Source organism: Pongo abelii, chromosome 4 (genome assembly GCF_028885655.2).
Source record: "Pongo abelii isolate AG06213 chromosome 4, NHGRI_mPonAbe1-v2.0_pri, whole genome shotgun sequence".
Lineage (NCBI taxonomy): Eukaryota > Metazoa > Chordata > Mammalia > Primates > Hominidae > Pongo > Pongo abelii.
The window spans coordinates 160,072,317-160,098,929 of record NC_071989.2 but is presented as its reverse complement, the minus strand read 5'-3'; the positions used below and the strand labels follow the sequence as shown (position 1 = coordinate 160,098,929).

At 41.8% G+C, this 26,613-nt stretch overlaps 1 long non-coding RNA gene across 2 annotated transcripts in view; it reads left to right on the top strand.

Annotated features, from left to right (window-relative positions):
* The window catches only part of LOC129059581 (uncharacterized), a 28,806-nt gene extending 16,894 nt beyond the window's left edge, over nt 1-11,912 (top strand). For both annotated transcript variants that reach the window (XR_008525566.2, XR_008525565.2), the window contains one exon: nt 11,378-11,912. This is a non-coding gene — a long non-coding RNA (uncharacterized LOC129059581). The remainder of the gene's footprint in view (nt 1-11,377) is intronic.
* The last annotated feature ends 14,701 nt before the right edge of the window (nt 11,913-26,613 follow it).

Genomic DNA, 26,613 nt, shown 5'->3' with positions numbered 1-26,613 from the left:
TCTTGGTGGTTTACATTCTATGTTTTTTGGACAAATATACAGTGGCATGTGTCCACCATTATAGTATCATACAAAGTAGTTTCACTGCCCTAAAAATCCTCTGTGCTTCATCTGTTCATCTCTCTCTCCCAAAACCCCTGGCCACCACTGATTTTGTTTACTGTCTCCATAGCTTTGACTTTTCCAGAGTAATATATAGTTGAAATATACAATATGCAGCCTTTTCAGATTGGTTTCTTTCACTTAGCAATATGCATTTAAGGCTCCTCCATGTCTTTTTATTATTTGATAGCTCATTTCTTCTTAGTGCTAAATAATACTCCATTGTTCCTGTGTGTCATTGTTTATTTATCCATTCACCTACTGAAGGACATTTTGGTTGCTTCCAAGTTTTGGCAATTATGAATAAAGCTGCTATTAACATTCACATGCAGGGTTTTTTGTGGATGTAAGTTTTCAACTCATTTGGGTAAATACCAAGGAATGCAATTGCTAGATCATACGGTAAGAGTATATTTCATTTTGTAAGAAACTGCCAAACTATCTTCCAAAGTGGCTGTACCATTTTGCATTCCCAAACCAGCAACAAATGAAAGTTCCTGCTGCTTTACATTCTCACCAGCATTTGGTATTATTGGTATTTTGGATTTTGATTGTTCTAATAGGTTTGTAGTGGTAGCTCATTGTAGCATGGATTTGCAGTTCTCTGATAACATATGATGTGAAGCATCTTTTCATATGCTTGTTTGCCATCTTCTTTGGTGAGGTGTCTGTTCAGGTCTTTTGTCTATTTTTTTGTATGTGGGGGGAGTGGGGTGGAGGACAGGGTCTCACTCTGTTGCCCAGACTGAAGTGTGGTGGTGCCACCTCAGCTCACTGCAACCTCTGCCTCCCTTGTTCAAGCGATTCTCCTGCCTCAGCCTTCCAAGTAGCTGGGATTACAGACACGTGCCACTACTGCCCAGCTAATTTTTGTATATTTAGTAGAGACGGGGCTTCACTATGTTGGCCAGGCTATTATTATTATTATTTTTTTAGATGGAGTCTCATTCCGTCACCCAGACTCAAGTGTAGTGGCGTGATCATGACTCATTGCAGCCTCAAACTCCTGGACTCAAGCAATCCTCCCGCCTCAGCCTCCCAAGTAGCTGGGACTACAGGCATGCACCACCATGCCCAGCTAATTTTTAAAATATTTTTAAGAGACAGGGTCTTTCTATGTTGCCCAGGATGATCTTGAAGGAAGACTAAAGACTCTGCCGTTTCAGAGGTTCCTGCCTCCACTTCCCAAAGTGCTGGGATTACAGGCATGAGCCATTACTCCAGGCCCTTTTGTCCATTTTTTTTTTTATCAGATTGTTTCTTTTCTTATCATTGAGTTTGAAGAGGAATAACAGGCCTTCATCCCACATGTCTTTTACAAATACTTTTTCCCAGCTTATGGCTTGTCTTCTTATTCTCTTAACAAATCTATTTTTGTCCTATGTTTTTCATTCTAACATACCTCTTCAACTCTCTTCCTTCTGCCCACATCCCATCTCCAGCTGGTTCCTGTCAGCCTGTTGGTAACAGGCCTCCTGGCCGTGCACTGTATGGGCGTCCTGGTGAAATGTGCCTGCACTTTCACCACAGGTGAGAGCCTCTAAGTCTCTTTGCAAACACAACTTTCTTTGCTTTACCTCCCCCAGCATGTTTTTCCCACTCTTCTGCCATCTGTGTTCATGCACCTGCCAGAATAAGTCCTCTTGATCACATCCCACCAGCCACGAGCTGGCTCAGTTTTTTATTCTGCAGTTTCCATCACAAAAATGGTGTCCTTTTTTCCACTTTCTACACAGTTTAAAAAATAACATTAAACATGTTTTTTAAAACTCTACAAGACGGCCGGGGGCAGTGGCTCAGCCTGTAATCCCAGCACTTTGGGAGGCTGAGGCAGGTAGATCACAAGGTCAAGAGATTGAGACCATCCTGGCTAACACGGTGAAACCCCCTCTCTACTAAAAATACAAAATATTAGCCAGGTATGGTGGCACATGCCTGTAGTCCCAGCTACTTGGGAAGCTTAGGCAAGAGAATCCCTTGAACCCAGAAGGCAGAGGTTGCAGTAAGCCAAGGTCACAACACTGCACTCCAGAGCCTGGGTAACAGAGTGAGACTCTATCTAAAACAACAACAACAACAAAAAAAAAAAAAAAAAAAAAGAAAGAAAGAAAGAAAAAGAAAAAGAAATAAAGAAAGAAAAAGAAAAACTCTACAAGATTTGCCTGGCATGGTGGCTCATGTCTATAGTCCCAACACTTTGGGAAGCTGAGGTGGGTGGATCGCTTGAGCACAGGAGTTGGAGTCCAACCTGGGAAACATGCTGAAACCCCATCTCTACAAAAAAATACAAAAACTAGCTGAGTGTGGTGGCTCACGCCTATATTTCCAGCTACTCTTTGAGGCTGAGATGAGGAGATTGCTTGAGCTCAGGAGTTGGAGGTTGCAGTGAGCCAAGATCATGCCACTGCACTCCAGCCTGGGCAACAGAGCCAGACCTTGAAAAAAAAAAAAAGAAGAAAGAGAAAGAAAAAGAAGGAAAGAAAGGAAGGAAGGAACGAAGGAAGGAAGGAAAGAAAGGGAGGAACGAAGGAAGGAAGGAAAGAAAGAAAGAGCGTGGTGGCTCACACCTGTAATCCCAGCACTTTGGGAGGCTGAGGCGGGCGGATCACGAGGTCAGGAGATCGTGACCATCCTGGCTAACATGGTGAAACCCCGTCTCTACTAAAAATACAAAAAAAAAAAAAAAATTAACTGGGTGTGGTGGCGGGCGCTGGTAGTCCCAGCTACTCGGGAGGCTGAGGCAGGAGAATGGTGTGAACCTGGGAGGCAGAGCTTGCAATGTGCAGAGATCGCGCCACTGCACTCCAGCCTGGGCGACAGAGCGAGACTCTGTCAAAAGAAAGAAGAAAGAAAGAAAGAAAGAAAGAAAGAAAGAAAGAGAGAGAGAGAGAGAGAAAGAAAGAAGGAAGGAAGGAAGGAAGGAAGGAAGGAAGGAAGGAAAGGAAGGAAGGAAGGAAGGAAGGAAAGGAAGGAAGGAAAGGAAGGAAGGAAGGAAGGAAGGAAGGAAGGAAAGGAAAGACTACAAGATTTCTTAAAAAATAACCACTTTTACATTTATTATTTATAAATATATTTTAAAAGGTCTGGACTTAATCACTCCACACTATTAAAAGAAGTGGTGAGGAGAACTACATTGGGATGAGGCAGGGGAGGATGTGCATAGGGACATTCCTTTCTTACTTTATAGACTTCTGTACCATTTGACTTTTTATAATAGGTATTATTACTGCTATATTTTAAAATGAAGTTGGGAAAATAAGCACATTCCCTCTCATTTCCTGAAATTCTGATGCACTCTTAGGATTATGAGCTCCTGCACTCTGGGGAATAATCATTACTCTAAGGGGCAGCATGCACGATCATCCCCATCATTATCAGGAAGACCAGCAGTGTGCATGGTCTTGGGGAAGCAGCAGCGTGTCATAGGAAAATCACTGTTATGGGAGTCAGGAGGCCTAGGGTCAGGTCCTGACTCCGTCCTCAGCTCACTGTGTGGCTTTGGGAAAGTTCCCTGCCCGCCATGGGCCAAAGTGACCCAAGGCATTCAGTGAATGCATGGGACTCATTAATTCATTTGACTGACAGCTCCAGAAGGATGGAGCCCTGCCTATTTTATTCACTGACATGGACCCTAGGGCCTTGTATAACTCCAGCACTCAGTAGCCATTCCATACTTGTTCAACGAGTTGGTACATGATTTTTGGAGCCCTTCAGGGAAATGAGGGAGGCTCAGTGGGCACCAGTGGATATTGGCACCTACCACTTCTGCCAAATTTCCTACTATACATCTTTCCATTCAGCCTTGTACTAGGAAAAGATCTACCTTTCTCTCTCCCTGTGTTATACTTCTGAACCTAACAAAGTATCCTGCTCTCTCCCACACTCAATAAGCCCTTGATGGACTATAGAGATACTGCAATGCAGTGCTAGAGGCCAGCCCCCATGCCTGGCTCCCTGACCACGCCCACTGGGGGAGGTACCTTGTCCTCTCCTTGCCTGGGATGGGGAAGGATGGCGGATCCCGTCGAGGTCCCACAAATCCTGTAGTCCAATGTTGATATCTGTCCCTCTGGAAATACAGTTATAATTAATTTTAATACTTTCAGATATCCTAAAGAGTTGTTCTCAAAGTTGGTCCCCAGTCCAGCTGCATCAGCACCACCTGGGAACTTATTAGAAATGCAAATACTTCAGCCCCACCCAGACATACTGATCAGAAACTCTGAGGATGGGACCGAGAAATCTGTATTTTAACAAGACATCCAGATGATTCTAATTCACACAAAAGTTTGAGAACCACTGCCCTAAAGAAACTACTTTACATTGTTGACAACAAAGGCAGCTTCTGGGGGCAAATTAATATATCAGAAATTGCTATTTCCTGTGCTTAGCTTGAGAAGTTTCTTTAGTCCTAAAATCAAGACAGCCATGGGACAACAATCAAGACTCAAGATGTGTACATGGGTCCAGATGGATTCCTACAGGGACACAGCCAGATGCTGTTGGAATCCAACCTACTAAAAGTACAGATGGGGAAATCAGGCCCCAAAGACAGAAAGCTACCTTCCCAGGGGTACACAGCAAATCATGATAGGGCTGAAAATCATGATCTGAGCAAAGGTGTTATCGAAATATGGTCAGCTCCTGGTGTATTAGTCCATTTTCACACTGCTATAAAAAAACTGCCCAAGACTGGATAATTTATAAAGGAAAGAGATTTAATTGACTCACAGATCAGCATGGTTTGGAAAGCCTCAGGAAACATACAATCATAGCAGAAGGCGAAGAAGAAACCAGGCACTTTCTTCATGTAGAGGCAGGCAGGAGAAGTGCCAAGTGAAGGGGTAAAGAGCCCCTTATAAAACCATCAGATCTCATGAGAACCCACTCACTATCACAAGAACAGCATGGGGGAAATGTCCCCCATTATTCAATTACCTCTACCTGGTCTCTCCCTTGACATGCGGTGATTATGGGGATTATAGGGTTTACAACTCATGATGAGATTTGGGTGGGGACACAAAGCCTAACCATATCATTCCACCCTGGCCCTTCCCAAATTTCATGTCCCTTTCACATTTCAAAACCAATCATGCCTTCCCTACAGTCCCCCAAAGTCTTAATTTATTCCATCATTAACCCAAAAGCCTAAGTCCAAAGTCTCATCTAAGACAAAGCAAGTCCTTTCCACCTACAAGAGCCTGTAAAATCAAAAGCAAGTTAGTTACTTCCTAGACACAATGGTGGCACAGACATTGGGTAAATACACTGATTCCAAATGGGAGAAATTGGCCAAACAAAGGGGCTACAGGCTCCATGCAAGCCCAAAATCCATCTGGGCAGTCAAACCTTAAAGCTCTGAAATGATCGCCTTTGACTCCATTTCTCACATCCAGGTCACACTGATGCAAGTGGTAGGTTCCTATGGTCTTGGGCAGCTCCACCCTTGTGGCTTCATGGGGTACAGCCCCCCTCCTGGCTGCTTTCATGGGCTGGTGTTGAGTGTCTGTGTCTTTTCCAGGTGCACAGTGCAAGCTGTCAAATAATCTACCATTCTGGGATCTGGAGAATGGTGGCCCTCTTCTCACAGCTCCACTAGACAGTGCCCCAGTGGGAACTCTGTGTGGGGGCTGCAACCCCACATTTCCCTTCCTCACTGCCCTAGCAAAGGTTCTTCATGAGGGCCCCTCATCTGCAGCAAACTTCTGCCTGGACATCCAGGCGTTTCCATACATCCTCTGAAATCTAAGCAGAGGTTCCCAAACCTCAGTTCTTGACTTCTGTGCACCTGTAGGCCCAACACCACATTTAAGCTGTCCATGCTTGGGGCTTGCACCCTCTTAAGCAATGACCTGAGCTCTATGTTGGCTCCTTTTAGCCATAGCTGGGCTGCAGGCCACCAAGTCTTGAGACTTCACAAAGCAGTAAGGCCCTGGGCCTGGCCCACAAAACCATTTTACCCTCCTAGGCCTCCAGGCCCGTGATGAGAGGGGCTGCCGTGAACACATCTGACATGGCCTGGAGATGTTTTCTCCATTGATTTGGTGATTAACATTTGGCTCCTTATTACTTATGCAAATTTCTGCAGCCAGCTTGAATTCCCCCCACCAAAACTGGTTATTCTTTTCTATTGCATTGTCATGTTGCAAATTTTCTGAACTTTCATGTTCTGCTTCCCTTTTAAACATAAGTTTCAATTCCAAACCATCTCTTTATGAATGCATAAAACTGAATGCTTTTAAGAGCACTCTAGTTACCTCTTGAGTGCTTTGCTGTTAGAAATTTCTTCCACCAGATACCCTAAATCATCTCTCTCAAGTTCAAAGTTCCACAGATTTCTAGGGCAGGGGCAAAATGCTGCCAGTCTCTTTGCTAAAGCATAGCAAGAGTAACCTAGGCCTAGGAGGAAAAAATGGTTTCGTGGATAGGGCCCAAGGCCTTGGTGCTTTGTGCAGTCTCAGGACATAGTGCCCTGTGTCCCAATTCCCAAAAAGTTTCTCATCACCATCTGAGACCACCTCAGCCTGGACTTCATCATCAACATCACTGTCAGTATTTTGGTCAAAGCGATTCAACAAGCCTCTAGGAAGTTCCAAACTTTCCTACATCTTCCTGTCTTCTTCTGAGCCCTCCAAACTGTTCCAACTTCTGCCCATTATCCAGTTCCAAAGTCATTTCCACATTTTCAAGTATCTTTATAGCAGTGCCCCACTACCTCGGCACCAATTTACTGTATTAGTTCGTTTTCATACTGCTATGAAGGACTTCCCAAGACTGGGTAATTAATAAAGGAAAGAGGTTTAATTGACTCACAGTTCAGCATGGTTGGGAGGCCTCAGGAAGCACACAATCATGGCAGAAGGCAAAGAGGAAGCAAGACACCTTCTCCACAAGGTGGCAGGCAGGAGAAGTGCTAAGTGAAGGGGGGAAAAGCCCCTTATAAAACCATAGGATCTCATGAGAACTCACTCACTACCGTGAGAACAGCATGGGGGAAATGTCCCCCATGATTCAATTACCTGCACCTGGTCTCTCCTTTGACATGTGGGGATTATGGAGATTTTGGGGTTTACAATTCAAGATGAGATTTGGGTGGAGACACAAAATCTAACCATATCACCTGATCATCCTGGATTATCCTGAGTGTGGATGGACAGATTCTGGTAGCTAAAATTTGTAGTCACCCATTTCAGCAGCCAGGGGACACCCTGACACCCTGACACCCTGACGACAGAGCTGTTTTCTTTTCTTCAACAGCTTTTCTTTTTCTTTAGTCTTTTTTTTTTTTACTCTTTTTTATTATTATTATTATACTTTAAGTTTTAGGGTACATGTGCACAATGTGCAGGTTAGTTACATATGTATACATGTGCCATGCTGGTGTGCTGCACCCATTAACTCGTCATTTATCATTAGGTATATCTCCTAATGCTATCTTTAGTCTTTAGTTATTAGGTGGCAACAGATCGAACAATGAGGTAATTTCTTTGATACTGCTCTTACAGTGCAAAATAAATCATTGTCAATTTAGCAAAGGTCTAGTTTTGATAAAGCATTTACCAGCAATCATGTACAAGAAATACATTTTGGCACCACATTGTGTTGTAACTGCCCTTCGGAGTGCTCTTGGAATAATTTCCTCACTTCTATTGGCTCTGTTACTTGTGATCAAAGCAGAAAGAGTCCAGGTCCAAGGCAAGCTAGGCCCCAGGACTTGGGCAGTGGAGATCATCCAGCTCTAGTTGCTGCAGTACGCAGGGCAGAGAAGCTAAGAGGTGCATGTAAGCACAAAGAGGACAGGATAAGGAGCCTCCTGGGATGCCTGAGATGGTTTCTGAACCTGGGCATTAGGGGATGCCAGGCAGCATGTGGGGACTCAAAGTCAGATAGACTCTGTGTACTTTCTTTTTTGTTGTTGTTTTTTGAGATGGAATTTCACTCTGTCACCCAGGCTGGAGTGCAGTGGCACGATCTCAGCTCACTGCAACCTCCGCCTCCTGGGCTCAAGTGATTCTCCCGCGTCAGCTCCCTAGTAGCTGGGATTACAGGCACCCACCACCACAGCTGGCTAATTTTTTGTATTTTTAGTAGAGACAGGGTTTCACTATGTTGGCCAGGCTGGTCTCGAACTCCCGACCTCAGGTGATCCACCCACCTCAGCCTCCCAAAGTGCTGGGATTACAGACGTGAGCCACTGTGCCCAGCCTCTTTGTATTTTCTAGAAGATCAGTCTATTCATAGAGAAACAGGGCCTCATTCACTCCTTAATTCATTCATCTACTGATTGGACAAACATAAACCGAGTAGCCACTAAGGGCTGAGCATCATGCTGGCTGCTAGGAAAATAGAGACAAACAAAACAGAATAGACACAATCTCTACCTCAATGGAGTTTTATGACCTTGTAGTAGGGACAGAAAATAATAAAAGATACAAATGTATAATTCTGAATTAGGATAAGAGCTGCAAAGAGGTGGGGAAAACTTCTCTGAGGAGGTGAAGTTTAAGCCAAGAGTTGAAGGGTGAGAGCCAGCCCTTTGAAGAGGGGTAGGAAGAACTTCCTAGGGAAAGGTATCGGCAAAAGACTGTGAGGTGGAAAGAGCTCAGAGGACTGCAGGAACTGGCAGAGCAAGGAGGAGAAGTAGAAGGGAAGAATGGAAAGGTCAGCAGGAGTCGAACCACTCAGTGACTTGTAGACAAGTTAATACACCAGAATGCTGTTTCCAGAGTAGAGAGAAGCCCCAGAAGGCTTCCAAGCATAGGAAGGACATAATACAATCAACAGTCTTCAAAAGATCAGTCTAGCTGCTGTGTGGGACATAGATTGAGGGGCAAGAGTGGAAGCTGATTTTTGCATGGGGGAAGGGACAGCCAAGACCAAGCAGAGTATTCGGTGTCCAAGTCAAATCAGTCAGAATTTAGAACAGAGCCCCTCCCTCTCCAAGAAGATGAGGTTGGGTGGTGGATGATAGGAAGGGAGATCAAGGCAGGCCCTCTTGACTCCATACCTGGATGCAAAGGCTCTGCCTGGAAACATACCTGGACATAAATGTAACGAGCTTGCCAGGGTATTCCTGCCCCTTCTGGAGCTGCAGGAGGTCTGAGGCTACAAGCCAGGCTTCTACCTGTGGCTGTGAGAAGTGAGGGCATCAGATAAGAGAGGTAAGGCTGGAGCTGAAAACATGAGCACATCAGGTGGCCACATATTCACTTTCCCTTCCGTCTTTTTATAACAATCTTCTCCCAATGCCCAGGGACATTGTGTTCTTCCTGACTGTGGACCAGCTGGGATTCTGCTGTGTGTTCCTGATGTTTCTGGCAGATAACCTCAAACAATTAGGGCAGAGAATTCAAGCAGAAATACCAGATGGCACGAGATAGCCCAGCTTGAGTTTTAAGCAGCTCCATCCAAATCAACCAAGTTTGTGAAAGCCTGTGAAATTCAGCCTTTGCTTAGGACACTCCAGGTCCTTGTCTCCGAGCAACAACAGATGAAACAGGATATGTTTTCAACTTGAAAATTGTCAATATCTCCTTATTGGACAAGACTTATTCCAAATATCTTAATCTGGCTCACAAGACCCTAGGTGCTCTGGTCCCTACCCGCCCTCCAGCCTGATCTTTTACTTCTCTCTGTATGCTTCAACACATCTGGGCTATCTACCATTCTCAAATACATTGTGCATTTTCCCAACACTGAGCCCTTACTTATGCTGTTTTTCCTATAGGTGACATGCTCCCTTCTCCTCTCTCATCTCCACGTATTCAAATCACACCCATCCTAAATGCTCACCTCCTCTGGGTATCGTTCCCTGAGTCACACAGCAGAATCACTACCTTATTTTTCTTTTCTTAATTTAATCCTACTGTTTAAATATATTTATAGTTTTCCTTGAATACAGTTACGTCTTCTTTATAGCTAGCCTATGAGCTCACAGAGGGTAGACAAGTTGCTTTGGAGCTCTTAAAACAAAGTAAGTACTCAGCAAGTATTTGTTATATGTGTATTTTGAGCAAATAGGTCTGTACATTCTAGTGCTTGAAGAATTTCAAGTGGTATAGCCACTTAAGGCAGGCCACAAAGCACTGTGTTCACTTAGCTCTTATGTTTGTAAATATATTATGTTTGCATATGTATATATATACATATATATGTGTATAAATAAATATAATATCTACTGCCAATATATAATATACCTTTCTGAAATGAATCTACAGGTGCATCTTTTATCTTCATTTTAAACTCTTGTTTATTTTTTATGATGTCTCTTGAGTGATACAAAATCTTCATGGTTGGTTTCTTCCCCTCAGAACACAAAAGCACCACGGCTCTTTCTTAAACAAAAGCAAACAATAGCATGAGACTATAAAATATAAAAGGTCTCCATAAATTTCTCCTCCTGAAAAAACACACATTAAAAGTTATGTGACCATCAGGAAAATGAGCGAATAAAAAATAAAAAGGCAAAAGTTATGTGAATAGTTTTTCAGTTTTTTTCATAAATATTCAAACATGCATATATAATAATTTTTTCAGACTGTGATATGGATATGCTATTTGCTTTTTTTCATGCTTAATGATGTATCACGGACTCACTGTATATAATTTATTCACCAAGTCCTTAAGGACAGACATTTTGGTTGTTTCCATTTTATTTTATGTTATTGATATAATAAACAATACAAAAAACTCTGTAAAGAGTCTCCAAAGATAATTTTTCTCTCTTTATATTTTATATTTGCTTCTTTATATTTTCACCATCATAAAACAAAATCCATATTTGGAAAAAAAAAAAGATGCCTAGGTCATCTCTCTGTCCCTGTTCAGAATTTCACCACTCTCTTCCAATGAATGAATTAATTCATTCAACCAATACATATTGAATATCTATCCTTGAGCTGGCCACTGTGCTGGTAATACAGCCGTGAACAAATCAGATTAAGTTCCTGCCCTCCAACACTTACATTCTAGTGGGAAAGATAAACATTTAGCAATAACCATGCTAGTGTAAAATTACAAAGCATGATAAGCCCTCCTGAGGCAATGGACTGGTGCTATAAAAGTAGGGATCTGTTGGAGTTTGGAGGGAACATTGTCTCTGAAGGCTGAGCAGTCACTAAGAAGGGAATTTTGGGAGACAAGGTTTTCGGCAGTGAGAAAATCTCCAGAGGCTGGTGCTTTTAAGGGCTGAAGATTGACAGAAATGGCTGGAGGACATAGGGATGGGAACAGGCAGGTCGCAGCTAAGGTTCACATCATCCTTTTTTATCCATAGGTGATCAAGACAACTGATGAGATCATAGCTGACTGCCAGGGCAGAGGGGTGGCGATTCCCACACCCACTGTGGATGCCACATCTACACAGTGTTCACATTTCCCTTGCTGGTGCTGCTGGTGTTCCTCCAGAGCCTCTGTGCGCTGCCTACTTTCTCGATGCTGAACAAAGTCTTCATGCTGGGAAGCCTCATCCTCATCCTCCAGCATCTCCTCCAGGCAGATTCCCCACCCCATGCCATCACCTTGAGAAGGGTGTGCGTGTGTGTGTGTGTGTGTGTGTGTGTGTAGAACAAAGCCTGGAAACACATCCTCCAGACTGTCAATGATTTCCTCTAGAGAGGGAAAGTTCAGGTTGTTGTATATTTTCTTATATGTGTCTGTATTGTTTGACATATATATGAATTATCACACAGAAAATTTCTGTGTAATGCCCAAACTCCAGGGAATGAATATATCTCTCTCACTATAATTTTTCCCCATGTTTATATAGGAAATATTTACATTTCTGTCCCCAAATGCAATATAACATGTTTAACAAAACAACCTGTGGAAAATATCTTGAGACATTTCCTTACATTGTCTTATCTTCCAGATTTAGTTAAATGTTAGGACCCACACAGACAGTTTGGAAAGAGAACAAGCATCCACAAAGAGGATGTGGAGGATGTGAGCAGACACAAAGCAATTTCTTGTGACAACCATATTCATTCGTGTTTAGTATCAAGTTTTAAGCATTCACAGACTAACGTCATAGTTTGTTGCTTACATACAGGCATTTTACTTGTTTTAGTTACATCTTAAGAATTGGTTGAGTATTTGGGGTGGATGTTCATCTCACAATTTCTCCTATTTAAAATAGTAGGAACTTGGTTATCAGTGTTTTTGCCCAGATCATCAGATTTTTAGAGCAGATTAATGCTATGAAGGAGGTTTGGTTTGGTTTTGTTTCAACAAGCAGGTATTTTCTTATCCGTGGGAAAAACTGTACTAAGGACCCTTGTTCAACTCAAGTTGAAGTAACTGGGGGAAAAAGAGACTATTAGAAAGATTCTGGGAGGTGTCAAGGAACAGTTAAGCCCTAAAAGGATCCTGAGGCAGTCAGGCTTTGCAGGTCACACCAACCCAGGGGTGGAACCCCATTAGGGCTCCCAACGCCTTTGCTCAGTTTGGCTCTGTGTATTGGCTTTATACCTCTCTCTTGATGTGAGCTGGCTCTGTCCACAGCTTCTGAGTTTTACATTTTACAATTTAGCCACTAGAAGGAGACTAATCTGATGTTCTCTCAGGTCTCAAAATTTCAGGAAAGGAATTCATTGGTTCAGCTCAGGTCAGGTGCCACCCCTGGATCAATCTCCTATAGCTGGGGGCAACACCAATAGAAACTATACCCAATACAGAGGGGGTTCAGGTCACTTAAGGCATGTGGGGGATGGTTGCTGAGCAGATCATCTTGTAGGTATCCATGACAAAGCCTTGAAGAAATAATATAAATCAGGAGTAAATATTTCTCCTTCTGCTTTGCTCATTTACGAGGCACAAATCTTCCTCCTGACACCCACCATGGATGAGAATCAACGGACAGGTTTGAAATGTGGATATGAGTCCTAGCTTTGCTACTCATAATCTCTGTGACCCTGGATAAGTCACACTTTTAAAATAAGGCCAATAACTTCTCTCTTGATAGGCTGTTTTGGTGTAAAACTACAAGTGAGAACACAGTAGTTCTTAGAGTCAGCAGAATGGGTACAAGTATAGACTTTAGAGCAGTGGTTCTTAATTGGAAATGACTTTGCTCTCCAGTGGACATTTGGCAATTGCTGGAGACATTTTTCGTTGTCACAACTGGGCAGAGCGGATAGAAGCAAGAGATGCTGTAAAACAGCCTGCAATGCACACGACAGTCCCTCCCAACCAAGAATTATCTGGCCCTGAATGTCAAGAGTGCCGAGGTTGAGAAACTCTACTCTGGAGCCAAGTTACCCGAATTCTGATTACAGCTCCACCATTTCAAACTTTGGCAAGTTATCTCTGTGCCTCAATTTTCCCAAGTGGAAAAGGAGACAATGCTAATACCTATCTCCGAAACCTATTGTTAAAATCAAATGGATTTATTCACGTAAAAGGCTTAGGATTCTGCCTGGTATATAGTGAGTGCTCCCTAAACAAATGCAAGCTGTTATTTCCCCAAAACCTGGATGAGTATCAGAATCGCCTTGAGATCTTGCTTAATAACAGATTCCCAGGCTCTGCTTTGGTTGTCTTGGATCTGAATCTTTGGAATTCAGAACCCAGGAAACTTCCTGTAGAAATACATTTCCCCAGCTGATTTGGATGATCAGCCAAGTACAGAGATGGCTGCTGTGAATCCTTGCGTTGCAGAGTGTGGCCTTTGGACCAGCACAATCGAACTACTCGAAGTCTGATGTGCACACAAATTTCCTGGGGGCCTTGTTACAATGCAGATTCTGAGTCAGGAGGTCCAGGGTGGGGCCTGAGATTCTGCATTCCTGACAAGCCTCTAGGTGATGCTGATGCTTCTGGTTCATAGCCCACATTTTGAGTCAAAAGCTCCAAAGCACTTTGTACATGTATGTTGTGGTTTCCATACCCTCAATAATGTGAGGGGACAAAAACGCCTGTTGAACACTTGGTTATCAGTGTTTTGGAGATCAAGAAATGAGATCAAATAGTTGCCACTGTTTCTTCTTTTTGATAGTCAAAAGCAATGTAAGTAAAAGGAGGCTTGATGCAAACTCCTCAGATAGTTTTTGCCTCCTGAGGGCCCTCCCGCCTGAGCAACAATGAAAATCTATCCCCCCCCAACCCCAACCAGATGCAGTGGCTCATGAATGCCTGTAATCCTAGCACTTTGGGAGGCGGAGGCTGGTGGATCATTTGAGCCCAGGAGTTCAAGACCAGAGTGGAAAACATGGCAAAACCCTGTCTCTACCAAAAACACAAAAAATTGGCTAGGCGTAGTGGCATGCACCTGTAGTCCCAGCTACTTCAGAGGCTGAGGTGGGAGGATTACCCTGAGCCTGGGAGGTTGACGCGCAATGAGCCATGATCACACCACTGCACTCCAGCCTGAGCAACACAGTGAGACATTGTCTCAAAAAAAAAAAGGAAAGAAAACAAAAGAAAAGAAAACAAAAAAAAAATCCACCCTCACCGCGTTTCACTCCAAGAAGTCATTCATTTACTACTCCCCTTGTTGGAAAAGTTTCTAACTGTTCTCAGAAAAAAACAAACAAACAAATCCTTCCTGGAAACCAGTTGCTATAAATATCCTGGAGGTCATCCTGTTTGCAAGTGGATTTTTATGTGTGTTTCTTTTCATGTCTGATATCTCTTTAAAAGCATTGTTCTCCAGCTGTCAGGCCTCATCAAACTCCAGAATTCTGCATTCTTACAGAAGCAGAGATAGGGCTGGACTTACAAGTCATTTAGCTCAGTGGTTTTTCAAGGTGCATTTCCATGCTTCTGGTGGTGTGTGTAATAAATTTGGGGAGGGGACATACAATGTTTATTTTCTTAATTATGTATTTGTAGTATGTATGTATGTATATTCTCTTTTATTAATGGAAATGAGAGAATTGCATCATAATGCTTCTTTGTAAAATTAATCTAACGTTAAAACACTGACTTGGCCGGGCACGGTGGCTCATGCCTGTAATCCCAGCACTTTAGGAGGCTGAGGCAGGCAGATCACAAGGTCAGGAGTTCAACACCAGCCTGGCTAATATGGTGAAGCCCTGTCACTATTAAAAATACAAAAATTAGCCAGGCGTGGTGGTGTGTGCCTGTAGTCCCAGCTACTTGGGAGGCTGAGGCAGGAGAATCACTTGAACCCGGGAGGCAGAAGATGCAGTGAGCCGAGATTGCACCACTGCACTCCAGCCTGGGTGATAGAGTGAGACTCTGTCTCAAAAAACAACAACAGCAAACAAAAACAAAAAAAACACTGACTTGATGAGAAAAATACAGTAAATGATATGCTGTTTTAGTTCAACTTTCTTACTTTATGGAAGGAGAACCTAAAGCTAGAGTGACCGTGAGGCTCGATTTCCTTATGCTTAAAATGAAGATAATAATCCCTGCTTTGCAGGATTGTGGCGAGAATTAACAGTGCATTTAAAGCACTAGCACAGTGCCTGGCCCATCACAAGAACCTAAGAAATATTCACTGCTTATATTATCTTATTAGAGGAGGAACTTTATTATGATAATCACTGTTAGCCTTCCTGGGCTTCAGGTTTCCAGGTGTAAGATGAGGCATCAGACCAGAAGATTTCTAAGGAAATTCCTTCTCCTTTCTAAGCATCTCTGGTCATCCAGCATTCTCATTCTCTCACTGACCCCAAAGATTGGCTCCAGAGAATGGCAGAGGGCAGAAGGCCAACTTCCATCCCCAGACCCAACACCCCACTGTATTATATACGTGGAGAAACTGAGGTTTAGATGCTCGTGTGCTTATTTCAGCCCTAGTGAGAGGTGAAGCTGAAGCTGGCTGGGCTTCTGGGTCAGGTGGGGACTTGGAGAACTTTTCTGTCTAGCTCAAGGATTGTAAATGCACCAATCAGTGCTCTGTGTCCAGCTAAAGGTTTGTAAACACACCAGTCAGCACTCTGTAAAAACGCACCAATCAGCACTCTGTGTCTAGCTAATCAGGTGGGGACTTGGAGAACTTTTCTGTCTAGCTAAAGGATTGTAAATCCACCAGTTAGTGCTCTGTGTCTAGCTAAAGTTTTGTAAATGCACCAATCAGCACTTTGTAAAAACACACAAATCAGCGTTCTGTGTTTAGCTAAAGGTTTGTAAACGCACCAATCAGCACTCTGTAAAAATGGACCAATCAGCGCTCTGTAAAATAGACCAATCAGCAGGACATGGGCTGGGCCAAATAAGGGAACAAAAGCTGGCCACCAGAGCCAGCAGCAGCAACCCGTTCGGGTCCCCTTCCACACCGTGGAAGCTTTGTTCTTTTGCTCTTCACAATAAATCTTGCTGCTGCTCACTCTTTGGGGCCACACTACCTTTATGAGCTATAACATTCACTGCAAAGGTCTGCAGCTTCACTCCTGAAGTCAGCAAGACCATGAACCCACTGGGAGGAACAAACAACTCCCGACGCACCACCTTTAAGAGCTGTAACACTCACTGCGAAGGTCTTCAGCTTCACTCCTGAAGTTAGCAAGACCACGAACCCACCAGAAGGAAGAAACTCTGGACACATCCGAACATCTGAAGGAACAAACTCTGGACACACCTTCTTTAAGAACTGTAACACTCACCGCGAGGGTCCGTGGCTTCATTCTTGAAGTCAACCAGACCAAGAACCCACCGGAAGGAACCAATTCTGGACACACTAGAACTGAGCCTGTCTCACTCTCGATTCCCCTCTGAGCCTGAGGGTTTCCTTCTGCTGCTGTCTTCTTAAAGAAACAAAGTCCACCCACCAAAGCATGAAGGTCAGCAGAAAGTTGAGCCCATTGTGGAGCTCTGCTAGCTGGCTGTTTCACTTTTTGCTTTATTTCCACTGGGTTTTCTCAAGTCCTGTTTTATGGTAACCATTACCATTTTTCCTGTGTTTCTCTTTCAAGAAATCCCAGACTCCAGCCTAGTGGCAAACTGGAAGAACTAGTCCCTGTTCTTTGGGATAGCTGTCTTTGCCTTTGAAGGTATTGAAGTGGTAAGGTTTGAGATAGAATAAGTGCCCCATCCCCTATGCAGAGTGAAGAAGGTGCATGGGGTAGATAAAGAGCACTGGCTCTGGAGCCTGACAGGCATGGATTTGAATACTGTTTTTTTCATCCTTTTGAGCTATTGGATCTTGGACAGCTATTTTAAAATCTCTCTGGATCCACAGACATACTTCACAGCCTGCTCTGACTCTGCCAAGCTCAGAGGACCTGCAGGTTTCCTGGTGACCTAACCTTCAGCTCAAGCCATCCCAAGAGAGGAAGGTGTGCAAACTGCCAGGGCCCTTCCTGGGGCTAAGGAAATGCATGTGCAGCACCAGTGATTGGAGGGGGCACTCCTAATGCCCAGGAGGAGACTTGTTGAAGGGATCATCTTTTACCCTCTCATCCGCCTTTCCTAGAGTGCTGCTGCAAAGGCAATGAAACACAAAAGAGGCACACAGTTGAGTAACAGCCTATCTGTCAGCCCTCATTCTTAAGCACTATCTACTGGATTGCAGCCTGAATTGTACTACCAAAGATAAATTTCTTCACCAAGCAACACCTTTAAAACCCGATGCAGGTAAATAACCAAAACTAAGGAAGCCAAACAGAGCCTTGGCCCTCTAAAAGCACCCATAAATGAAGCCAATTAACTATACACAATGTATACTACAGTCAAACCCCCAAGAGTAAAAAGGAACACAGAAACAAAAAGCCCCATTCAAATAACAGCAAATTCAAAAAGATAAAGAAACACCAGCCCCTAAGATGAGAAGGAATCAGCATGAGAAAAGCCAGAGCGTTTTCTTATCTTTAAAGGTTTTCTTATCTCCAAAGTTTCACACTAGCTCCCCAGCAAAGGATCCTAACTAGATTAAAATGTCTGAGATGACAGATATAGAATGGCAAGAAAGCTGAATGAGATTCAAGAGGTGTTGAGTGCAGTGGCTCGTACCTGTAATCCCAGAACTTTGGGAGGCCAAGGCAGACAGATTGTTCAGCCAGGGAGGTTGAACCATGATCTTGCCATTGTATTCCAGCCTGGGTGACAGAGCAATACCCTATCTCAAAAAAAAAAAAAAAAAAAAAGAGAGAGAGAGAGAGACTTAAGAGAAAGTAGCAATTCAACCCAAGGAAGTCAGTAAAGCAATTCAAGAGTTGAAAGACAACATAGCCATTTTAAGAAGGAACTAAATTATTCTGGAATTGAAAAATTTACTACAGGAATTTCAAAATACAGTTGGAAGCCTTAATAACAAACTAGACAAAGCTGAAAAATAATTTCAGAGCTTAAAGACCAGTCCTTCAAATCAACTCAGTCCCACAAAAATAAAAGAATTTAAAAACTGAACAAAGCCTTTGGGAAATATGGGCTTATGTAGAGACCAAACCAACAACTCATTGGCATTCTTGAGAGAGAAGGAGAGTATGCAACTTGGAAGACATATTTGAGGACATAGTCGATGAAAATTTCCTCAATCTCACTAGAGAAGTCTATGTGCAAATGCAAGAAATTCAGAGAACCCCTGCAAGATACTATACAAGACACACAGTCATCAGGCTTTCCAAGGTCAATGAGAAAGAAAAAATCTTAAAGGCAGCTAGAGAAGAATCAGATCACTTACAAAGGGGAAACCCCATTAGGCTAAACAGTAGTCTTCTTAGCAGAAACCTCACAAGCCAGAAGTGATTAGGGGCCTATTTTCAGCATTTTTAAAGAAACGAAATTCCAACCAAGAATTTCATATTCTGCCAAACTAAGTTTCATAAGCAAAGGAGAAATAAAATATTTTGCAGAAAAGCAAGCACTAAGGGAATTTGTTACCACTAGACCAGCCTCACAAGAAATCCTTAAGGGAGTTCTAAACATGGAAATGAGAGAATGATACTAGCTACCACAAAAACACACTTAACTACATCGCCCACAGACCCTATAAAGCAACTACACAATCAAGGCTACAAAGTAACCAGCTCACAACATCACAACAGGATCAAAATCTCACCTATCAATATTAACCTTGAATGTGAATGGTCTAAACACCTCACTTAAAAGGCACACAGTGGGAAGTTGGATAAAAAAATTAAGACTTAAACATCTACTGTTTTCAAGAGACCCATTTCACATGTAAGGACACCCATAGGCTCAAATAAAGAGATGGAGAAAGGTCTATCACACAAACAGAAAACATAAAAGAGCAAGGATCACTATTCTAATATGAGATAAAACAGACTTAAAACCAACAGCAGTAAAAAAAAAAGGCAAAGAAGAGAATTACATAATGATAAAGGGTTCAATTCAAAAAGAAGACATACTATCCTAAATACATTCACACCCAGTATAGGAGCACCTGGATTCATAAAACAAGTACTTCCAGACCTATGAAAACACTTAGCCACACAGCAGTAGTGGGAGACTTTAATACCCCACTCACAGTGTAAGACAGATCATCAAGGGAGAAGACTAACAAATTCTGGACTTAAATTTGACCACTGACCAATTGGACCTTATAGACATCTACAGAATAATCCACCAAACAACCACAAAATATACAGTCTTCTCATCTGCACATGGCACATACTCTGAGATCAACCACATGCTTGACCATAAAGCAAGTCTCAATACACTTTAAAAGACAGAAATTATACCAAGCATACTCTTGGGCCACAGTGGAATAAAAATAGAAATCAATACCAAGATATCTCAAAATCACACAATTACATGGAAACTAAGCAATTTGCTCCTAAATGACTTTTGGGTAATGTATTAGCCTGTTCTTGCATTGCTATAAAGAAATACCTGAGACTGGGTAATTTTTAAGAAAAAGGGTTTTATTGGCTTATGGTTCTGCAGGCTGTACATTGCTTCCGGGGAGACCTCAGAGAACTTTTACTCATGGCAGAAGACAAAGCTGGAGCAGGCAGATGACATGGAAAGAGCACAAGCTTGGTGCTGGGAGCAGAGGGAGGTGCCACACACTTTTAAATGACCAGATCTTGTGAGAACTAACTCACTATTGCAAGAATAGTACCAAGGGGATGGTACTAAACCGTTCATGAGAAATTCACTCTCATGATTTAGTCACCCCCAACAGGCCCCACATTCAACACTGGGGGGATGACAATTGAACATGAGATTTAAGTGGGGACACAAATCCAAACCATATCAGGCAAACAACAAAATTAAGGCAGAAATCAAAAGATTCTTTGAAATAGATGAAAACAGTGACACAACATAGCAATATCTCTTGGGTGCAGGAAAAGCAGTGTTAAGAGGAAAGTTTTTAGCACTAAATGCCTACACCAAGAAGCTAGAAAGATGGCAAATTAATACTCTCACATTGCACCTAGAGGAATTAGAGAAACAGAATCAAACTAACCCCAAAGCTAGCAGAAGAAAAGAAATAACTAAAATCAGAGCAGAACTAAATGATATTGAGACCCCAAAAATCCATACAAAGGATCAATGAAGCCAAAAGTTGATTTTTTGAAAGGATAAACAAGATTGATAGACCACTAGCAAGATTAATAATGAAAAAGAGAGAAGACCCAAATAAGCACAATCAGAAATGATAAAGGTGAAATTACAACCAATCCCACAAAGATAAATATGATCCTCAGAGACTATTATGAACACCTCTATATACACAAACTAGAAAATCTAGAGGAAACTGATAAATTCCTAGAAAGAAAACACCATCCAAGATTTATTCAGAAGGAAATCGAGACTCTGAACAGACCAATAATGAGTTTCAAAATTGAATCAGCATTTAGAAAAACCTACCAACCAATGAAATGGTTGGTTTTATTTTACCCTAGACCAGATAGATTTACAGCCAAATTCTATTAGATGTACAAAGAATAGCTGGTACCAATCTTACTGAAACTATTCCAAAAAATTGATGAGAGACTCCTCCCTAACTTACTCTATATAGCCAGTATCATCCTGATACTAAAACCTGGCAAAGACACAATGAAAAAAGAAAATTACAGGCCAATATCCCTAATGAACATAGACACAAAAATCCTCAAAAAAATACTAGCAAATCAAATACAGCACACATCAAAGATTAATTCACCAGGATCAAGTAGACTGTATTCCTGGGATGCAAGGTTGATTCAACACACACCAACCAATAAATGTCATTCACCAAATAAATAAAATAGAATTAAACATAAAAACCATATGATCATCTCGACTGACGGAGAAAAAGCTTTTGATAAAATCCAACATTGTTTCATAATTTAAAACCTTCAATAAACTAAGCATCGAAGGAATATGTCTCAAAATAATAAAGCCATCTATGATAAACCCACAGCCAACATCATCCTGAATGGGCAAAAGCTGAAAGCATTCTCCTTAAGAACTGGAACAAGACTAGTATGCCCATCCTCACCACTCCTATTTAACATAGTATTGAAGTCCTAGCCAGAGCAATCAGACAAGAGAAAGAAATAAAAGGCATCCAAATAGGAAAATAAGTCAAATTATCTCTCTTTGCCAACGATATGATTCTACACATAGAAAACCCTAAAGACTGCCAAAAGGCTCTTAGAAGATTTTAAAATGCAAAATCAATGTATAAAAATCAGTTGCATTTCTATACATTGATAATGTTTAAGCTGACAGCCAAATCAAGAACACAATTCCATTTACAATAGCCACAAAAAGAATAAAATACCCAGGAATAGATCTAACCAAGGAGGTGAATGGTTTCTACAAGGAGAACTACAAAACTGCTGAAAGAAATCATAAATGACACAAACAAATGGAAAAACATTCCATGCTCACAGATTTAAAGAATCAAGATGGCCATACTGCCAAAAGCAATATACAGATTCAATGCTATTCCCATAAACTACAAATGTTATTCACAGAATTAGATAAAACTATTCTAAAATTCATCTGGAACCAAAAAAGAGGCCAAGTAGCCAAAGCAATCCTGAGCAAAAAGAAAAAGGTGGAGGTATCACATTACCTGACTTCAAACAACACTACAAGGTTACGGTAACAAAAACAGCATGGTATTGGTACAAAAACAGACACATAGACTAATGGAACAGCATAGAGAACACAGAAATAAAGCCGCACACCTACAACCAACAGATCTTTGACAAAGTTGACAAAATTAAGGAATGGGCAAAGGACTCCCTATTCAATAAATAAATGGTGCTGGGATAACTGGCTAGCCATATGCAGAAGAATAAAACAGGACTCCATACCTATCACTATATACAAAAATTAACTCCAGATGGATTAAAGCTTTAAATGTAGGGCCTGAAGCTATAAAAATCATAGAAGAAAACCTAGGAAATACCATTCTAGGCATTGGCCTTGACAAAGAATTTATGACTAAGCCCTCAAAAGCAATTACAACAAAAACAAAAATTGACAAGTGAGACCTAATTAAACTAAAGAGCTTCTGCACAGCAAAATTAACTGTCAACAGGATAAACAAACGACCTACAGAATGGGAGAAAATATTCACAAATGATGCATCCAACAAAGATCTACTATCCAGAATGTATAAGGAACTTGAATAATTCAACAAGCAAAAGAACTAAATAAGCCCATTAAAAAGTAGGCAAAAGACATGAACAGACACTTCTCAAAAGAAGACTTACAAGTGGCCACCAAACATGAAAAAATGCTCAACATAACTAATCAGAGAAATGTGAATCAAAACCACAAAGAGCTACCATCTCACACCAGTCAGAACGGCTATTATAAAAAAGTAAAAAAAAAAAAGAAAACAGAACAAAAAACAGATATTGGCAAGGCTATGGGGAAAAGGGGATACTTATACACTGTTGGTGGAAATGTAAATTAGTTCAGTCACTGTGGAAAGCAGTTTGTAGATTTCTCAAAAAATTAAAAATAGAACTACCATTCGAGTCAGCAATCCCAGTACTGGGTATATACCAAAGGAAAATAAATCATTCTACCAAAAAGACACATGCATGCATATGTTCAACACAGCACTGTTCACAATAGCAAAGACATGAAATCAACCTAGATGTCCATCAGTTGTGAATTGGATTTTAAAAAAGTGGTACATATACCCCATGGAATACTATGCAGCCATAAAAAGAGTGAAATAATATCCTTTGCAGCAACATGGATGTAGCTGGAGGCTATTATCCTAAGCAAATTAACTCAAAAACTGAAAACCAAATACCACATATTCTCACTGATAAGTGGGAGCTAAACATTGGGTACTCACGGACATAAAGATGGGAACAGTAGACACTGGGAACTACTAGACAGGGGAGGAAGGGGAGCAAGGGTTGAAAAACCACCTATTGGGTACTAAGATCATTACCTGGGTTATGGGATTGTTCATACCCTAAACCTCAGCATCATAATAATATACCCATGTAACAAACCTGCACATGTACTCGCTAAATTTAAAAGTTGGAAATTAAATAAATAAATAAATAAATAAAAACGTCTTTGAGACTCATTCTCATCTGTAAAATAGGGATTATAATATCTACGAAGCATGGATGTTGTAACAACCCAAAGAAATAAGGAAGGCAAAATGATTAGCACATTGCCAGGCACAAAGTAAACAATGATTATTATTATTTTGCTTCATGATCCCTTACTATGTGTATGCAAAATATGCTAATGTGCTAGAGAAAATATCTGATAGAAAGCTGTGGAATGTTGGGCAAATCTTCTCTTTTCAGTGGGTCTCATTTTATTCATCTGTACAATGAGAGAACTGAAAATCTCTGTATGACAATCCCTGCCAACAAGTCACCTTATTTAAGCACTATGATGTTCATATTTAAAATTACTATTTAATTGGGTATGGCCTCATCAGCATATTTGGGTGCTATTTTAATCCAGCATGAGAAAAATTACTAAAAGTCAGCACTAAAAGGAGTTTAGCGGTGGTTTTCAAATATTTCTTATCCTCTGAACCTTCCGAATGAAATCACAAAAAGAACAAAGTATTTAAAATAAATCAGGGTTATTCTTACATAGCTCAGAAAAAATACACACATCCCTCAAACATAAATGTATGAGGATATAAATATATATGTACATTACGGTGGCTCACGCCTGTAATCCCAGCACTTTGAGAGGCCAAGGTGGGCAGATCACCTGAGGTCAGGAGTTCGAGACCAGCCTGGACAACATGGTGAAACCCCATCTCTACTAAAAATACAAAAATTAGCCAGGTGTGGTGGTACACATCTGTAATCCCATCTACTTAGGAGGCTGAGGCAGGAGAATCTCTTGAACCTGGGAGACGGAGGTTGCAGTGAGCCAAAATCGCACCACTGCACTTCAGCTCAGGTGATACAGTAAGACTCTGTCTCAAAAAAAAAAAATATATATATATATATACACATATACATATTTACACACACACACATTCATATATATATACACACACATTAAAATACACACATGCAGAGCGAGAAGGAGAATATGATAAAGCAAATGTGCTAATCTTCGGGGAACTGGCAAAAAGCATATGGAAATTCTTTGTACTATTCTTCCAACATTTCTGTAAGTCTGAAATATTTCAAAATAAAGTGATCATAATTTTATATTTAATTTGAAGTGGTGCCCACATCCGTGCACAGATAATGAAGCCAAGGGCTAGAAGTGACATGATTGTCCAAGAGCATATGTTAAATTCCAAAGCCAGGGCTTGCACCCGCACCCACCAGCTCCCAGACCAATTCATTTCCCACTCAAATTCTTCTCTGGTCTTCCCCTGTTGCTCTTTTTAAACAGTTTTCCTTTTAGTTCTCTTTTAACAAGAATGAGTTATTGGGAGCTGATGCTCCCACATTGCCACACTGGAACACAGAATCACAGATCATGAACAGCTGGGGCTGGAATAAAGGATGATCAATTGGAGCTTTTTCTAGAAAACCATCTCAAACCACAAATAAGGAAACAGGTTTCTTCAGTCCTCGTTCCAGTACAATATCTACTCCTTTTCCATCCTTTGTTCAGGAGCTGCTATATATTCTGATATATATGATACTTTCTTCTTAACACCCCAAGCAAAGGAATCCAAAATTATATTTCAGCCCACACACCTGCATTACTGCAGGTCACCTTACACCCAAAATTGGGATGGTGCTCTTCTTGGTGGGCTGAGCGTAGAAACAGAACTCCTGCAAAGACACCAGCTTGTACATTCTAATTGCCATTTTCCATAACAAAAATTATAATAATGATGATAGTCCTTACCCACGGGACGCAAAGTTACTCGGAGGCAGAGGTAGAGGGTGATTCCTGTTAACTCAGGGGGCAATGGTTTCTGGGTCAGTTAATTCAATGACAGTCCATATACAATTTTTTCTTTTGAGACAGGGTCTCACTCTGTCACCCAGGCTGAAGTGCAGTGGTGCGACTTTGGCTTACTATAGCCTCAACCTCCTGGGCTCAAGCGATCCTCCCACCTCAGCCTCCTGAGTAGCTGGGACTACACGCACATGCCACCATGCCTGACTAATTCTTATAATATTTTGTAGGGATGGGGTTTCACTACGTTGCCCAGGCTGTTCTCAAACTCCTGGACTCAAGCGATCCTCCCGCCTCGGCCTCCCAAAGCACTGAGATTATAGACATGAGCCACTGTGCCCGGCCACATGTAATAACTTTAGTTAAATCTGGAGGCCACAGATCATTTGACTTTTTTCTTTTTTTTTTCAGTTGGCGTTTTGCTCTTGTTGCCCAGGCTGGAGTGCAATGGTGTGATCTCGGCTCACTGCAACTTCCGCCTCCAGGGTTCAGGTGATTCTCCTGCCTCAGCCTCCCTGGTAGCTGGGACTACAGGCATGCAACACCATGGGTGGCTAATTTTGTATTTTTAGTAGAGACAGGGTTTCACCATGTTGGCCCTGGTTTCAAACACCCACCTTGGCCTCCCAAAGTGCTGGGATTACAGGCATGAGCCACTGCGCCCTGCCCACTTGACATTCTTACCACTTCTCAGTAAGTCAGGCAAGATGTGGGAATATTTGAAAATGGTGGTGAGTGGGATATCACTATAGAGTGGCTAGCAGCTTCTTCTGCCTTTTGCTCACCATCTTGACTTTCCAAAAGCACTCAGGTTCTCAGGCACATAAACCCTTTTTGTTCCACTCCCCACTTTGTGCTCTTATGTTAACATCCTCACTGGGAATGGGCTCCGTGTGTATGCATGGGGTGAATACAGCAGAGAGTGTTTGGACCTTAAAGGCAGAGATGGGAAGTTTTAAGTGTGAGCTTCAGCTGAGAGCTATCTACATGGAGCCAGGAGCTGGTATAACAATCATGTGCAGTATCGGGAATGAAAGTGCTTTATAAACTCCACAAATGAGATTGGGTGGTAATTGCTATTAATTTTACCAGGCCCACAGAGAGGTCCATGTGGACTGACACTGCTCTGTCAGGAGTGCTTATAACACAGAATTCGCATCACTAACAGGGATGATGGGTCACAGAGAACTCAGATGAAAGGAGAGGTGGCCTAGCTGAGCCCTTACAGAATGCTTAAGAGCATGACTTCTGAAGTCAGTGAGACTTGGGTCCATGTTC